The following is a 12,671-nucleotide window of genomic DNA, read 5'->3' as shown; positions in this document are numbered from 1 at the left end:
ACTTAACTTGATTCCAAAATAAAAGTTGAAGTTTACATCTTGGAGAAGGACGTACAAAAGGTTGGGATCAGTTGGACCATATTTGGACCAAGTAATTCGAGCACAAGCAGAGCAAGGCTTAAACCTCTTTAAGGCATTGACAGTGTAAACTTGGGGCTTAATTAGCTACTAATGGAGGGCTCTAATTGCCATACACCCTTAATAGGGATGGAAGAGCAGCCAGAGAAGAGCAACTTTGCCTTAAGCCACTAGGCCTGAATATGCTTGGAATATCTAGAAAAATGGCATCCAAGTCAGGTAGTCTCGCACGTGCTAGGTGTTTGATGGATTGACTCCGTGGCGTCCATGCGCTGTCAGCGCCCCCACCATTGCCAAGCGCTGCTGCCATGCACCCCTACCTATCTGTGCCGATGGGGAGTTATTGAGGACACCCAGGCTCATCCTTTGTCTCTCCCTCACTCGCTCTGGCTCTCCCCTCGCTCCATAGCCGCCACCAAGCAAAGCTCCTACCACCAGTGTTGCTGCTCCTCTCACCCTCCTCCACCTAGCCTTTGGTGCCGCCATAGTCCCCAGCTCATGTCACGCCTTCCACAACCCATTGCCAAGCAGCCGTCGTCGCCGTCGCCGCTGGAGCCATGCCTCTGGTGCCACATGGCCAGGCCTACCTAGCCCACCTTAGGCCAAACCATGGCTACCAACGAATGTGTGTGGACCCTTGGATGCTCCCCGCCGCTGTCAGCCTCTAGTGGCCAAGGCTGGCCGACCCTAAGCCCATCCTCATTGGCCATCAGTCCACTGCTCCGGTGGCCACGCCACCTAGGGCCACCTCAGGCCATGACGAGTTGTCCCTTAGATGTGCATAGACTCCCTGGTGCTTTGCCTCCACTCCACCACCACCGATGAGCCTCCTCTGACCGACATTGGTGAGCTCCCACACGTCCTCTGCTCCAAGTCGCGTGAAGCACCTCACATAAGAATTCAACGTAAGGGCAGGGCCTAACTATAGAGATATAGACTCAGTTGAATAGTGCCTAGAAGGACCTGTTCACTAGAATCTGTTTTTGTCAAAGTTTAGGGGCCTTGGTGCAAATCTATTTTTCTTTTCTGGCTGAAACTTTGGAAAATCATAATAAATCGTAGAAAAATAGTAAAATAGCAAATGAGGACTTTTTGGAATCCTTGTGAGTAGATCTACATAGTAGAGTCATCTTATGGTATATGTTAGTAGAAAGTTTTTGTTGTTTTTATTTATTTATGTTAATTAGGGTTTTCTAGGGATAAATTCATATCTAAAGGTCTGGAGCTCCAAATGAGGTTAAATTTTTATGGTAGGCTACTAATGCTATGTGTGTACTATGGTAAAAATTTCATCTTCATTGGATGTAGTATGGTTGAGTTATTGATTTAACTTGATTAATGCTTGATAAATGGTTTTAAATGGTTTATAAATAATTTATATATGCAAAAATGTGAAATGTGGTTTCTTTGCCCTTGAATGGTGATATTGTGATTTGAGAAACCATAATATGGCTGTGTTTATAGAAAATAATGATCTTTAGATTTATTTTGGTTTTACATGTTTTCTTGCAATAGCAATTTGTATTTTTCATAGTAATTAAATTATAAATCCTGAGCATCTGAAATTTGTGAAGTAGCCATGTTTTTATAACATCTACCACTCATAAAAATCTCATCCCCAAAGTAGTTGTTCTCATATATCACTAAAATTATATATATTTATTAGGAGAAAGGATTAATAAAAGCATAATTATAGATAATGCTTGTAATTGTATTTGGTGATGCTTTGAGTGATTGGTGTTCAATAAAGTGTTGCTAAGTATGTAGTGGTGGTTGAAGTTCTTGAATGGCTCATGTGTGTATGCTCTTTGTTAGCAAAGCAAGTGAAACATCAAATTGTTTTATTCTGAAATGGCTGCATGTGCATTCTCTGTTGTGATGATAACTTCATGATGCAAACGATGTTTTATATGAATGTGTTGAATACCAAAGTTGTAGATAAATTCCTTATCTTGCTTTTCCTAAAAGTTAGTGATTTTAGGCCTGCTGGTTTTGGAGTTATAGATTTTACAAGTTTGCTATCAGCTTTTGCATGTGCTCTGAACAGATCTGAATGATTGTATTGTTTGGCTTATTTAAACATGGAATCATGTATTGATGATAATAAGAAAGTTATATATAACTTAATAATATTTCTAAAAAGTTAAGAATCATGTTTGTTGGATGATTAGAACTCCAGTTATGCATTTCTAAAGTTACTATCAGTATGCTGTCCTTAGTTGTATAAGCTCTACTTGATGATGTATTTTGACCTTATTATTTGTTGAATCAGCTTTTGGTGTTAATAATAAAGTTTTACATAATTTCATTAGCTTTCCAGAAAGTCTAGAATCACCCTTGTTGGAGGTCTATAACTCTAGTTATGGTTAAATAAAATAGCTGCTATGTTGCTATCCAGATTTTGCGCATATACTTGAAGTTGATTGCTTCTGCTTGATCTTGATTGTGTGATGGATAGGATTAGCTGGTGCTAGATGATTTCTTAAAGTATCTTAACTTGAGTTCCTCATTGGTGAAAGCTTGGTGTTATTTTCTTCTAACTTACCATGATAGGTTTGTGCAATAATTAATTAAATGACTTGCTTTCTAAGTGCTTATATCTTGATGTGTAACCCAATGCTTGTCTTGAATGCTTTTATATGATACATCTCATGCTACCATTCCTCGTATTCTTGCACTTGCATCTTGCATTTCATCTAGGTATGCTAGATGAACCACGTTAAGGACATGATGTTGGAGTCGAACTAGAAGACGGTGTTGGTGGATAAGTCCCGAAGGTGAGGTTTGGTGGATGGATCCAGAAGATCGAAGGACTTCGAGAGTACATGCCTAAATAGGAGATGCTCACCAAGCAAGTGTCATCTAACAAACACTGACCTAGTGTTAGATCCTAGGCAAGCCCCGAAGTATTCTAAGCCTCCTATGTTTTTACAAATATCACTTGAGTCATTTATGTTTGATGCATTAGGTTATAGGAGTTGATTGGAAACACTTGATGCATATAATTTCCTTGTCTTGAAATATACCTTGAACCCTATGTAGGTCTAGGATCAAATATATGCTTAGCAATGCTTAGACCGGTAGAAGTTGGGTGATTTTCTATCACCAACGAGATATAGGTGGATACCAAAGCACGGTTGGCTATATTTGCTATCGTGGAAAATAACCATGTGATGATGAATAAACAGAGACCAGACGAGAACTAGTGATTGAGAGATAGCAGGACATGGAGGTCATGTGTGCATGTTTTATCTTATTTGTGTCGATTAAGGACTGTACCATTGCTAGCACTTCTATCGAGATTAAACGCATGCCTCTCACTTAGCTGGCTGGATAACTCATTCCGACCATGAAGCTGAGTAGCTCAACTCATGGTGGGCCCCATTTTGTAAAAGTGTACACTCTAGATGGTAGTAAGGATGTGCAGGGAGCTAGACATTGAGCCTAAAGGCAGGCGGGCCTGAACGTCCTCACAACTGGTTGTCCCTGATTATGTGGCATAGATTGAACTCTCGAATTGACCTAAGTTGTACCAAAGGTGACATAAGACTACCTTAGCATAGGTATGTCTAGGTTTGTGTTAGGAATAAATTCCTAGCTGGTTGAAATCGATTCGAATCGTTGTCTCTCCTGGATAGTGAGAAACTCAACTAGCTTCAGCATCGTAGTAATTGAACTATGGAATTCGATGGTTATGATGAAAATGGAAATGTTATACCGTCTATGGTTACTACTATTATGCTACTAAATGATATACCACATGTTTGGCATAGGTTAGTTGCCAATCTAGAGATGAATAGCTATAATTAACTTGAGGACCGAATTATAAAATGTATAGCTAAATTAGTGGCTTTTAATGTTGTCAAGCTAGCTCCACTTATAAAGCCTTGCATGATCCTTGGCGTCACTTTATTTCTGATTTATGACGGGTAAGTCTAGCTGAGTACATTCGAGTACTCAAAGTTTATCCCACCCTGTTGTAGGTGAAATTCTTAGCTTGAGGAAGATGGTGGCTAACTACCGGTGGGCTCGGTGACTCTATATTTATTCTCATCTATATGCTTTTGTCAGAGGAGGTCACTTATGCTAGCAATGTATTTAGAACTTATATTAATACAATCAGTTGAAAGCTATGTTGTTTTCCCTTAACCGGTTTTGAAACCCAAACTTGTACTATTATTTGTGAACCCATTTGTAATATTATTTCCGCTACAACTTTATGTATGTGATATGTATTTGGTTGATCATGTGATCTTGGTTGTGATGTTGATTTACCGAGGTCCTTCGTGACACTCGGTGGACTACCGGGTTTATATAAGTGAAAGTATGCACGTGTCAACGTGTTAAATGGGGACAACCATACTTGATCTTGTATAAATTGGGCAGTTCTGTCACATGATGGTGCATTGAATTTCAGACCCTGAGGTCCCATGGTTTCCGCAATTACGGAGATGGGTTCCTTCTCGGCGATGCTAAAGTGTTGGTTTAGGCGGCCCATTTCCCCATGTATGTCTCTCAGGAGGCATCCCTCCAAAAATCATGGGGACGTGGCATGGCCTTCATGGCAGCAATGCTCAGAGAGATTATTGGAATTCCATCGGCCATGTGCGTCCCCTACATATAAAAATAGAGGAATCAGAGGAGAGTTTGTACGCCTATATTGTAGCTTTTTATATTCTTACCTTCCGTCATCTGTCGTGGTTTCCCTTGAGCTTTTGTTTGACATCCATAGGCGGCGACAAGAGTGCAAAAGTGGAGGTGGAAGAGGAAACCACCAGGAAGCTTGTGTTATAGGGTCCTGTTCTTCTCTGTGAGGCATTGGTGCGACTTGGGTAAGTATAAATCTACCCCTTGTTATTGTCGATAGGAGGAGGCATCTGAGGGAGTTATTCATTGTAGGGCAGTCTCAACAACGCGTCCTACTCTAAGACCCCCCACTGATAGGGGCACTCCATCATCATCATGAGTCAAGTCAGGACGGGGTGGCGATGGGGGAGGCATTCTCGCCGTGGTGTAGGAGGCCAATGTGACGCATGAAGCCCTACACAATGTCACCTAGGAGGGGAGGTGACTGAGATAGTATATCTTAGTCATGAGGGTGGTGCTTGATGCCATGAATGAGGAGGCCGGTGTGGCCAAGGCCACGGCTACGGCAACCTAGGCAGAGATCACCGGTAAATTGGATACCACCTTCTTTAGGATTTACCCTATTTAGATGGGAGTGGTTCTAAGTCTTTCCTTTTTTTCTCCCCAAGTGCTAGGGAGCAACTGGCTACCGCATGAGCTGAGGTGGCAGAGTTGCGGTGGGCCAGTGAAGATCTATTTATGCAGTTGGTAGAGGCTGCCTGTGAGTGGGATAGTGCGGCTACCTGGGCATGTTACTCTTCTACCCTGGCATAGTCCAATAGTGAGGGTCACTCGGTGCTTCATAACATGGCAATCGCCACCATTACGATGGTGTTGCCAGCGGAGATGGATGTTCCCGATTGGCTCCGATGTCTCCCAACGCATATCTGGGAGGTGGTGGCTCATGGAGTCCACCATGGGGCCACAGGAGCCTTAACCATAGCTCATCTTCATCTTAGTCATAAGACGGATCTATGTGAGATGGTGCCCGAGTTCTCGATGGCAGATGAGATTCCCGATGACATTGACATCTGCCAGCTGATTGTGGAGTTTAGCAATTATGCTGAGGTGATTGGCGCCGTTGTTGATGTGGAATAGGTCATCAAGGATGCCCCCCTTTAGGAGTAGATTTTGTACCTCTTTGTGAAAGAAGGTGTGATAGTATGTAGCCCCCAAACGCTTAGGTGGGTCGGCGTTGCACACCCGAGGGTTGGAGTCACATCACACTCATCATGAACCCGTAGGGTAGTTGACATCCGGAGACCATCTTTTGATTCTGTGACAAGTATTGTTGTGCACATATAGCCCCCGAGCAGTTCGCTCAAGTGTCGTTCGACTAGCTATCATCGAACTTCAAATGGTGTGCTGATCGGTTAGCATAGCTGCATCGATATTGGCATCGTGACCCATAGGTATCTCATGGTATTCTTAGGGTCAAGATGCTTGAAGGTGTTTGTCATGTAGGACCAAGGCTTTACTCAATCTAGGGAGAGAGCGTGAAGCTTTGGTTCATAGTGAGTTTCGATTAAATTCAGGTGGTTCACCTGACTTGTTTGGGCAAGAACATCTGTAGCCTAGAGCAAGTTCTTGTTCGGCATAGATTGTGTGCCTTTTCATTTTCTGTCTTCCTTCGTCTTTAGCGTTTGATGCTGGTTTAAGCTTTTTAGACTAACTACCTAGGGATTATTTGACCTGAACAAAATGTCCAGGTTGAGTCCACGCAAGGTCTTGTTAAGTCACTTACACCATTTTAAGTCCTATAAGACTTTGATCGACAGAAGAAAAGGGGAACATGTGTGTGGTCCGTAGGACAGGCTCTGTAGCTCTATGATTGTAATAGTTGGTTAGTGTAACCTTCGATCATAACAACTACATATGTTTATAACTGGGTCAGTCTGATATAGCTAGTCCCTGAGTGGTTCGAGGATATCCTCCTTGAGGTGCCCGAGAGGTATTGATATACATTTGCATCAATTGGATATATGTGAGTTCTCGCGGAATGTAATGCGACAAGAAAAAGACATAAACCGATAAAGGTGAATTAGACATAACCGATAGTTATCGACTGTTGTCCTGATGCTTGTTGAGTCCTTACTGCCAGGCTATGTCCTCAAGAGCAGGAACTGCCATTGGACCCATCCTTGTGGGCCTTCACCATCTGTTTCGTTCAAGGGTAGCCTCTTTATCAATGAGGGGAGATCCATATAGGTTCCCTACCTTGAACAACAGATGAGTCAGGAATGATCGGATCCTTCAGTGGACAAGAACATAACAAGACGACTAGTGCAGCCATGCAATTATGTGTGTAGGCCGGCTCGTAGAGCCTTCGACCTTGCTTGACTTAGGGGTGCTTCCAGGTGATTCTGCTTGATGACCTATTGGCTAATAGGGGTTTCCTTCTCATTGAGGGAGGGACGATAGCCCCCTCTTACCCACAGTGGTCGGCCACTAGATGTGAGTGTGTAGCTTGAGTCAGGAGTATCCCGAAGCAGGGTCAGTGCCTGAGTAGTCAGCCGCGCTGCCCTATTACCCTTCTCGGCTATAGAAAAGGTCTTACCCTTTCGTTAATGGGGACCATTCGAGACTTAGCTTCTTGTCTAGTGATGATTCGGTATTGATGTCTGGTGTACGTGGGATGGCTTCATCATCGCCGTCGTCAGAGTCTGAGTTCTCAAGTAGCTGGTCATAGCCATAGAGAAAACAATCGAAGGCCTCCAGATCAATGAGTCTAGAGACATCGGCGTCGTACCACCAATCTTGTTGATCGGGGGTGTCTTCAGCATTGTCATGGTCCATCGGTCCCTGTGGCTAGCGTTCCTCTATGGGAGGTTCGATGGTTTCCACCATAGCCTATGAGAGTGTCTCACCATGGGTTGTCATTGTGCACCCTGATCTTGTCGAAGATTGGGGGCGTCATGTTGTAGGTATCAGATTTGAAGCGAAGTCAAGATCTATGGTTTTGCTGATGTGAAAAGTGGGGATGACCTCACCTTCTCATCCATCTTCGATGAAAAGTTGAGCATAAAGCTTTAGGTATACCATGAGGATGTCCAGTTCAGTGTCCATAGCCTCCTCTAGACTAGCAGTGAAAGCATAGATCTAGAGGGACTGCTCTCCTTCTTTAGTTGGCTCGGGTTCCAAAAGGCATAGGTCCTTGATCCGATTGGCGATGAAATTGAGCTTGCTGAAGTTGATCCTCTTGCCTAGCTACTCCTACTCTAGTTTGTCACCGATGTTGAAGATGACTCCCATCTGAAACACAAAATTAGTCTAAACAAGAAAGGCCCCTACCTGGTACACCAACTGTCGGATTGTTTTGCTCTGATAATATCTAGCAACATAATCGTGTAGATGGAATCAGATGGTAGCACATAAGACATAGAGATTTATACTAGTTTGGGGCATGGTACATGCTAATCCATACTCTAGTGGTGTGGCTACTCTTGTATTCATATGCTCAGTTATAGGGGTTGTAGATTCTAGCTACGAGGTAGATGGAATTGGTGGAAGATTGGATCCCGAGCCCGAGTTCCCTACCCTCCTTTATATAGGCAGGAGAAGTAGGGTTATAGAGAGAGCGATCGGGCTAACAGATTGTTTCCTAGTTTGTTAGAATAGATTGATCCTTTCTATCATCCAGATATGCCCGCCTTGGTTTGCCCTAATCCCCATGTTGGTTGGTTGCATCAGCCCTTGCAAGCCTCCTCCTTGATGGCTGCTAGGCCAATAGCTTGGTGGTAGTCATATATACATGCAGTGTAGGTACCCCTACCCCATATCTCTAAAAAACTCTAGAAGGAATTCTCAAAAGGTTATGAGATGGGATTAAGGACTCGTTGGGGCAAAGTTTTTCAGCCAAAGCCTTTGGAATGATATTCATCCCAATGGTAGGACTATAGTGAGCCTCTATGGTTGTTTTCTTTTGCATGCAAGTTTGAACCTCTAGGGGGCAATGATTTGGGCTACCTCAGTGGATAACTCCATTTCTACCAACCTGTCATGGCTCATGATGGCTGAGAGTCCTTTGATGTGTTCCATTAGGAAAGACTCATTATGTGGACCATCATCATCCTCAAATGGTGTGGAGTGCTCCAGAGGCTTCACTTGAACTGGTAAATTTGAGGCGTTTCCAAAATCTTCAAAGAGATCTTCCTCAATTTCAAAGGGGAACATAGATGTATGAGGTTCATCATCTTCTAAAGTGTGTTGTGTTCCCAAAGTGGGAGGTTCTTCGACAACCAAATCATCAGAAGAATTCAAAGGAATTTTAGATTCAGTTGCGTGTGCCTCCTCTTGTTGGTCGAGGCTTGGCTCGACTTCTTTGGGAAACTCATCAAAAATGCCAGTGTACAGGGTGTTTTCAAGTATTTTCTCTAGAATGGCTTTCCCTTCACTAATGGTTTTGTGTGAGAATGAACCTCCTAAAGATATGTCAAGGTGGAGAGCAGCTTCCTTGCTAAAAACAAGATGGAAGTGATGTAAAAGGACATGGTCAGAGAAAGAGAGGTTTGGACCAAAGTTAATAAGGCTTATGAACCTAGCCCAAGCTGCTCCTAATGTCTCCTTCTCCTTCTATTGAAAGGTTAGAACTTCTATCCGCAAAGCGGTAATTCGAGAAAGAGGGAAGAAAGCAAGACAAAATTTGTCTTGGAGTTCATCCCAATTTTTATTTACGCCTCATACGATATGAGCATACCATTGTTTTGCTCTACCCAAAAGGGACAATGGAAACAATTTCCATTTAATGGTCTCTTGTGCCATGCCAGCAATTGTCAGGCAAGAACACAATTGCTCAAATTCATTAAGGTGGGTGTAAGGATTTTCGTCTTCTATGCTATAGAAGGATTGCTCCTGAACCATGGCTATGAAAATAGGACGAAGCTCATAGCCATTAGTAAGAATGGGGTGCACAGGTGGTGGAGGCTCCAATAATTCGCCCTTTAGAGTCAAAAGTTGAATGATCGATGTGGAATCCATGTGGTAGTGGTTGAAAAGAGATATACGGACGAACTTGATTCTAAACTAGCATAGCTACCGTTCCCCGACAACAGCGCCAGAAAGCTTGTTGGTATTTTTTAACACACATAGAAAAATCCGCAAGCACACGAATACTAATATAGCTTTCACCCAGGAGTATTCCAGAGTATTGATTTCCATGAGGAACGCAAAGTGTTCTAGTAAGAATCAAGGTCGTCTAAAGATAAAAATTGAAAAGTGTTTTTGCGGGTAGAGAGGGATTTTCTATGGCTTATACTAGAGAACTAAGGATTAGGCTTACTATACTTTACTTGTTATAACACCCCAGTGTTAAGCATTGCATTTGGCATTTGCATTTCATGAGCACAAGCATCATCCAAGCATTCATGAGCATGAGCATATGAAGTTTCATTTCATTTACCTTCTTTTTATCACATGGGATGTTGCTCATATACTTAATTATGCTTGTGATCATATGTGACCAATGCATGAGATGGTTGTGGGGTCACCAAAATACCTTAGACACATCTAGAATGATAATTGGAACAATGTATATCTATGACATAGACCAAATTTGCTTCTAGTGTTGGTTTCATTTGAAATGCCATTTTCATGATACTAGTTTGACCAAAGTTGAACAATAGCTTAGAATGATTGCATGGCTGTGTGATCTAAATAAAAGTTGTAGTTCACATCAATGGTAACAAACTTTATTTAAGGGTCATGAGCTAAATCAATGCATAACATCATCAAATAGAGCTCACAAGTTTCAACTCAATGTTGTTTGTAACGAAAATTTTGCTAAGTCCTAAACTGGTTTACAGTTTTAGAGTACCTCACTTTAGAGCTTTGTAGTTTGAAAACCATTGTGAATTAGACAAAACTCCTTTAAGCAATCTTGTAGTACTCATGTAGGTCTACAATTTTTATTAAGTAAGTTTTTGCTAAATCGCCACGGATTAGGAGTACTAATCGCTTGAAGATGCGCTATCAGTCGACTGAATCGGCTCCGCGCGCACATCGTGGCCAACTGGTGTCGGGCCATGGCCGCCACATGGAGGCCATCCGCTGGCATCGGGCCTGCGCGTTAGGCCTACGTGGGTAGCAAAATGGCAGCGACGTGCCCTCCCTCCTCACTCGCTCTCACTCACCTTGCTCTGCCTCTCTCTCACCCTCACCATGATCGAGCGAAGCCACAGCGCACCATGCCATTGCCGCTGACCTCCGCTGAGCTTGCGCACCACCCCCCCCCCCATGCCATTCTTCGATAGCTCGCACACACAGCTCCACTATGCCTCACTCCACCTTGCCGACCCTCAAGCGTCACCGTTCAAGCCTAGGTATAGCCGTAGTTCAAGTTCACCGTCGTCGCACCATCGTCGGAGCACCAGCAAGCTTGCGCTCGCTGTGGCCATGCTCCACCGAGCCATCTCGCTCACGCATTCCACTTGTTAGGGTAATGTTAGAGCTAGGTCTAACTCAAGCCAAGAGCCTAAGGCCAATGCTGGGCTCGTCGAAGCAGAACACCGCCGTGGCACCATTGTGCTCGTGCCGCCGTGCTACCATGCACGTGGCCAAGCTTCACCGCCACTTCACCCTGACCTAATCCATGGCGTAGAGCTTCACTTGGGTTCATAGATGCCGTAGCCATGCTCACCTGGCTATGCCATCATCGAGGATGGCCAGAGCACCACCACACACTGCCGGTGAGCCACCATGCTCGCTAGCGAGCTAGCTCTAGGTCCTTCGAGCAAACTGAGGGTACCTATAGGTGTGGAATAGGATGGGAAACATGTTGGTGCTAACCTCGTCGCCAGTGACCTCGTTGTCGATGAGGTCTCGCCGTCAAAGTGCCGCCTCTGTTTTGTTTCACTATCATGTGGGGCCAAGTTGACTACAGGACCCACGCGCTAGTCACAGCGTGGTGTACGGACCGGGTGCACCTAGCTATAGCGCCAGAGTGGAAATTTGATTTTCTTTATTTACTTTCACAGATTTTGTTGCTAATTTCAAAAATTCATATCTAGAGCTAGGAGTATCCAAATGGGGTGAACCAAATTTTGTTGGATTCATCATTAAGTGTACAATTTGATAGAAATATGAAATCTACTATTTAGGGTATTTTATGGGAGAATTAAATTGAGCAAGATAAGTGCTTTTAAAGTAGTTTATATCTTATAAAATGCATAACTTGAGCTAGGAAGGTGATAAAATTGTGATTCCAATTTTATTGATCTTGTGTTGACATGATCTAGCTAGGAAAAATATTAAACCTATAGTAAATACAATTGTAATATGGTCTTCCTATTTAATCTTATTTAATTACTAGATTCTAGTGAAATTAATTAGAGTAAAAATACATAACATATGATCATACAAATTTTGACATAGTATTCTCATTCTAGGAGGAAAGTAAGAAAAATATTAAATCTATTGCTTGACACTTTTCACTATGCTAAACTATTTTTGCTAAAATAAGCATATGTAACTTGTCATTTTTGTAAAGGTATCTATACTTGTCCAAAGGGCATGAAATTTGTATAGTAGACTATTAAGGTCATGTGTAACCTACTGTAATTTTCTTAGAATTCATTAAGTACTAGAAATATTTACTCTGTAAATCACCTTATTATCTAAGGAAATTAATAAATGAATATAAATAAATTAGTTAGGCTTAACAATAATGTTTTCTGTGGTTCATGTGATGCATATAATCTGTTGATACTATTAGTGAGGCCTAGAAGTATTTATTTATAGGCAACTAGTTAATTATTGCTTTATAATTTAACTAGATGACTACATATATAGTTTTTGCTGTGATGATAATTTCATGATGATAATGATCTTTTCTATAAAACTTATTAATAACAAAGTTGTATATAACTTACTTATATACCTGGTGTTAAATTTTCATAGCCGTAGGCCTTATGGTTTGAGAATTAAAGCTGTTAGAAGTCTATTGTAAAAAATGCTTGCTTTCTAGATAATTC

This window comes from Miscanthus floridulus, chromosome 6, assembly GCF_019320115.1.
Source record: "Miscanthus floridulus cultivar M001 chromosome 6, ASM1932011v1, whole genome shotgun sequence".
Lineage (NCBI taxonomy): Eukaryota > Viridiplantae > Streptophyta > Magnoliopsida > Poales > Poaceae > Miscanthus > Miscanthus floridulus.
Note: the sequence above shows the minus strand (reverse complement) of the source record.